Source organism: Momordica charantia (assembly GCF_013281855.1).
Source record: "Momordica charantia cultivar OHB3-1 chromosome 5 unlocalized genomic scaffold, Mcharantia_2.0 BLBB01000005.1, whole genome shotgun sequence".
Classification (NCBI taxonomy): Eukaryota; Viridiplantae; Streptophyta; class Magnoliopsida; order Cucurbitales; family Cucurbitaceae; genus Momordica; species Momordica charantia.
The window spans coordinates 23,531,196-23,537,195 of NW_028275163.1; positions in this window are offsets into that span (position 1 = coordinate 23,531,196).

Below are 6,000 nucleotides of genomic sequence, written 5' to 3' on the forward strand. Positions count from 1 at the left end.
AAAGAAGGCGATCTCCCCCTCGGAGGTCGGAGCTTGCAGGGTCTTGCCTGCAAGTTTCGCAGATCGGGTGGACGATCCTGCGGCCAGGATGGGCGGGACGTCCGACGTGACGGCGCGGTTCAGAATTGAGCCGTCAAGTTCTGGGGTGAGGGACCAGGTGTCCCGCATCTCCGCTGCAAGTTTGGACCGCTGCCTAAGGAGGGCGTCCAAATTTGTGAGCTCCCCTGGGTCCGTTCTGCAGAGGACCATCGACTACGCCGCCGAGGTAAGACTAGTGCCCCATTTTTGCTTGATTTCGCCCAACAGGTAGTTCGATCTAACTTTTTCCTTGTACCATTTCTCAGGCGTTCGTTGCTTCCATTGAATCGGCTCTGGCTGTAAAGGCCGAGCTGGATGGGAGGGAAGTTCTGGCAGCGAGGGAGAAAGAGGAGTTTTCCGCTGCCTTGGAGGCTGCTTCCTTCACCATGAAGGATGAGCTGCTGAAGGCTCACTCTGAGGTGGAGACTTTGAAGGCCGAGGTGGAGTCTCAGGCCGAGCTGCTGAAGAAGGAGGAGGACAGGCGCAAGGCCCAACTCCGAGCTGCCCACGCTATCACCAGGGGCTTGGAGAGGGAGAAGTTCCAGCTCCTGAAGGAGAAGGACGACATGCTTCAGGCGCTTGAAGCGAAGGATAAGGAGTTGGAGCATGCGACTGCCGAGCTGGAGACGGCGAAGGAGCGCCTCAGCAATGGAGTCCTGCTGGAGGAATCGTTTAGGCAACATCCTGACTTCGATGGATTTGCCAAAGACTTTTCTGACGCGGGCTTCAAGTTCCTCATGAAGGGCATTGCTTCCGACATGCCCGACCTTCAGATCGATCTTAGCGGTCTGAAAAGGAGGTATGCCGAGAAGTGGGCGTCTGGGCCTGGCGGCACCCCTGGCCCCCAAGCGTTGGTGGATCAGTATGTCAGAGATCTGGACTCTGACTACTCCGATCCCGAAGAGGACCAGGTCGGCTCCACTCAGGAGGGCGCTCCCCCAGCAGGCTCTTAGGCGACCACCCTTCACGAGGCTTTTCGCTGTTCTCCCTCCCTTTTCTTTTTGTTTGTAAGTGTCAGGGCAGAGCTGCAAGGTCTATAAGCCTTGGCTCTGCTCTTCATTCAATAAAGAGACTCCCATTTGCTTCTACTTTGTTGTTAGCAACCTCTTTTCTTTGCTTTTCCTTTGAACTGCAGCTAATGTCACCTCGCACCTCTTACTTTTGAGGTCGCGCTTTTAATTAAAATAATTTGAAAGTTTGAGTTTGAATCTCTTAATGTTCAATACATTGCACCAACTCTGGATTTTTAACATTTCACCCTTAACTTAAAAAGGTAAAAAGGCTAAAATCCTAAGTCCGTAGCTATTCTTCACATCGCACCTCGTACCCTTAGGCTTCGAAGGATTGAATTTGAACCAACTGCTGGAATGCGATCGCGTGGGAGTCCGTGGCCCCCATTTAATTTCTTGTCAAACTCGGAAGCATGAAATTAAATCATCACATTTATTCCGATCATAATTCTTTGGAACAGTCTTGACAGATGCATTGAAAATCCTTTTGTCATTTCAAGGATAATAACGCTTCAGGTGCTCCGCGTTCCACGGGTGCGCGAGGACGTCCCCTTTCAGATCGGCCAATATGTACGTCCCAGGTCGGACTATGCCCTTGATCTCAAACGGGCCCTCCCAGGCCGGATCAAGGGCACCCACATGCGTTTGGACCCTCCTCAAGACCAGATGTCCGACCTGAAAGGCCCGAGGTCGAACGCGGGCATTGTAATGTCTGGCCATTCTGCCCTGATATTCCGCCAGGCGTAGCTGGGCCATTGCTCTTCTTTCTTCCAACAAATCGAGGTTGAGGAGCAACTCATCTTTATTCATCGTAGGCTCGTAATGCTCTACTCTGTCAGACGGCATGCCGATCTCAACCGGGACTACAGCTCTGGAGCCGAAGGCCAGGGAGAACGGGGTTTCACCCGTCGACTCTCGTTGGGTGGTCCGGTACGACCATAGAACCTCTGGTAGCTCCTCGGTCCACCTGCCTTTCTTGGAGTCCAGTCTAAGTTTGATGCCTCGCTTGATGATCTTGTTGACTGCCTCCACCTGCCCATTTGCTTGCGGATGTGCGAGGGACGAGCTGAGATGACTTATGCCAAGTTTGCTGCAAAAGTCTTTGAACTTGACATTGTCAAACTGCTTCCCATTGTCTGTCACTATGGCCTGCGGTATACCAAAGCGACATATGATATTCGTCCATACGAAGGACGTGACCCTGGATTCCGTTATGCGGGAGAGCGCCTCGGCCTCGGCCCACTTGGTGAAGTAATCCACAGCAACCACAGCGAACTTGGTCTGGCCCTTGCCCAAAGGGAAAGGACCAATGATATCTACCCCCCACTGCGCGAATGGCCATGGAGCCGAGATGGGGGTGAGCAGCTCGGGAGGTTGGTGGATTATGGTTCCGTAGCGTTGGCAATTGTCGCAAGTTCTAACGAACTTCTTGGCGTCCTGGCTGAGGGTCGGCCAATAGTATCCTTGCCGGATCACTTTGGCTGACAGCGACCGGGCGCCTGAGTGATTGCCGCACACTCCTTCGTGGATCTCTCTGAGGACGTACAGGCCCTCTTCAGGGGTTAGGCATTTCAATAGAGGCAGGGAAAAGCCACGTCGGTACAATGCCCCATCTCGGACCACGAACCGAGCTGCCCGCCTTGCCAACTTTCTGCGCTCCTTGGGGTCCTGTGGTGAGTTGCCCCTAATGAAGTCCGCGATCGGGTCCATCCATGAGGATTCTGGAGCGCCGATCTCCATCAGTTCTGGCTCTAAGATGAAGGGATTATGTAGGATCTCGACGGGGACCGACCTGGCGAGGTCGGTCTCGTACGCCGATGCTAACTTGGCCAAGGCGTCAGTTTTAGAATTTTCTGCTCGCAGAATCCTGCTTACCTCGTAAGTTCGAAACTGGGCGAGGTATGATCTGACCTTGCCAAAATACTTCTCCATTCGGGTGTCTTTGGCTTGGTATTCGTCCTTGATCTGGCTCACAACCAGGGAGTCACTGAAGACCTTAACACAAGAGGCCCCCAATGCTCGAGCGATTCGCAGGCCAGCAATAAATGCTTCATACTCAGCCTCGTTGTTAGAAGTCCGGAAGCTGAACCGCAAGGCATACTCAAATCGCTCAACCTCTGGTCCGAGCAAGAGGACCCCGGCTCCGCACCCCTTCTCATTGGAGGATCCGTCGACATAGACTGTCCAAGGCAGGTCGGACTCGCTCAGTTCGGAAGGTGGTGTGAGCTCGGCTATGAAATCTGCCGCTGCTTGTCCTTTCAACGCAGTTCTGGGTTGGAACTGGATGTCGTACTCACTTAGCTCTATTGCCCACTTCATTAGGCGTTCGGAAGCTTCCGGCTTGTGGAAGATACTTTTAAGGGGCAAGTTAGTGAGCACCACCACCGTATGGGCTTGGAAGTATGGTCTAAGTCGTCGGGCCGAGGTGACCAAAGCGAGAGCCAACTTCCCCATCTGAGGGTATCTAGTCTCGGCTTCGGTCATAGCCTTGCTTGTGTAGTAGACCGGGTTTTGCCGCGCTTCCTCTTGCCTGATTAGGGCCGAGCTGACGGCACTGTCAGACACTGCTAGGTACAATTGGAGCTTGTCCCCCGGCATGGGCTTGGCAAGCAAGGGTGCCGAACAGAGGTAGCTCTTCAATTGCTGAAACGCTTGCTCGCACTCCGCTGTCCATTCAAACGGCTTTTTCTTTCGTAAGACCTTGAAGAAAGGGAGGCACTTATCTGTCGACCATGAAACAAACCGGTTCAGGGCCGCAATCCTGCCATTGAGGCACTGAAGCTGTTTCAGCGTTTTAGGTGCCTCCATCTCGATCACGGCTTTAATCTTTTCGGGGTTGGCCTCGATTCCCCGGTTGTTTACCATGAAGCCAAGGAATTTTCCCGAGGAGACTCCAAAGGCACACTTAGCAGGGTTGAGCTTCATTTGATATGCCCTCAGAACCTCGAAGGCTTCGGCCAGGTCGGAGAGATGCGACTTAGACTGCTTGCTCTTGACAAGCATGTCGTCCACATACATTTCCATATTCCGGCCGATCTGCTTGGCGAACATTTTGTTCACCATTCTCTGGTAGGTCGCTCCTGCGTTCTTTAACCCGAAGGGCATGACCTTGGTCTGTTATGAAAACGGTATGACCTTCATCTGAGACATGCATCTTGATTTGGTTGTACCCAGAGTAGGCGTCCATGAAGGTGAGCAGTTCGTGCCCGGCTGTAGCGTCCACGAGCTGATCAATCCTCGGCAGTGGGAAGCAATCTTTCGGACATGCCTTATTTAAGTTCGTAAAATCTACGCACATTCTCCACTTGCCGTTGGATTTTTTAACTAATACAACATTGGAGAGCCACTCGGGATACGAAATTTCTCTTATGTATTCAGCTTTCAAAAGTTTGTTAACTTCCTCAACAATTACATCACTCCTCTCCTTGTTTATAGGTCTTCTCTTTTGTTTCACAGGTCGGAATGATGGATCTATGCTGAGGCGATGCGTCATAATTCGCGGGTCAATGCCAGGCATGTCCTCATGGGACCACGCAAAGACGTCCGAGTTGGATCTGAGGAAGTTGATTAGCTCCTCTCTGTCGGTGGCCCCCAGCATGGTTCCTATGCTTACCTGCTTCTCGGGACTAAGCAGAGGAACAAGCTCGAGCTCCTTAGTGGGTGCGGCAAACTCCTTCCTCGGCAGGTCGGCCTCGAACTCGAGCGTCCCATCCCTGAGAGTTTCGAGGGCGCAGACCGATGAGCCTTTGAGTGCGGCGGCATAGCACTCCCTCGAAGCGGTCTGTTCTCCTCGTACCGTGCCCACGCCATTGGGGGTGGAATACTTCAAAATTTGATGAAGTGTTGAGGGAATGGCCCGAAATGAGTGGATGATGGGTCTCCCAAAGATGGCGTTATAGGCCGATCTACCGTCAACTACCACGAACTCGACCATTTGAGTGACCCGAGTTTGGTCCTGCCCCAGCGTGACCGGCAAGTCGATGCAACCCTCTGGGATGATCGATTCTCCAGAGAACCCAACCAGCGGCGTCAGGCTTCTCTTCAATTGCGACCTCGTCCAGCCTAAGGCGAGGTAGGTCGGTAAGGACAGGATGTTAGCGGATGCGCCCCCGTCTACCAGCACTCTCCTGACCACCACATGATCAATCAAGGGAGCAATCACAAGGGCATCATTGTGGGGCAGGTGGACCTCCTTCAAGTCTGCACCGTCGAAGGTGATTGGGCAGGTCGGCCCCTACTCCCTGATGATGCACACCTCGCGCCTGGCTGCACGGGCTAACTCCTTTCTTTTATGTCCGGATTGAGCCCCGCTTGGCCCTCCAAAAATGGTATTGATGACCGCAGGTCGGTCGGTGCGCGGGGGTGGCGTCCTTGAACGCTTTCGCTCTTCCTTTTTCTCTGCTGAGCTGGTCCTGGGCTTTCCCACAAACTTCTTGAAGTAGCCGTGCTCCCGATGGAAGCGGCAATACTTGTCCTTGCTGCGCCTCTCCGGGGCTCCCCGAAGTTTCTCTGGACGCTTGAGTAGTTTTTCCATTCCAGAATCCTCGATGTTCGTTAGGATCTCGGAAATTGGAATCGTGGTTGGGGTGAAGCGCTCGTAAGGTCGGCTCCTGGTAGGTCCGTTCTCCGCCCTTCGATACTCAGCTCGGCCGCTGGAGAAGGATCCCTTGTCCTTGGACTTGGGATCTGCCCTTTCATCTTTTCCACTTCTGCCCCGGCCGATCTTTCGTTCAGGTCGGCTGGTTTTGGTTCGGAGGAGCTCCTGTCCATCGATGACTTTCTTCGCCTTCTGGAGCACTTCGGCGAAGGTGGCCGGGGCCTCCTCTCCAAGTTTCACCGTGAGGGCTTCGTCGGCTAGGCCGGTGAGGAAATAACACATGGCCGAGTCATCGGAGCAGTGTGCGACTTTCAA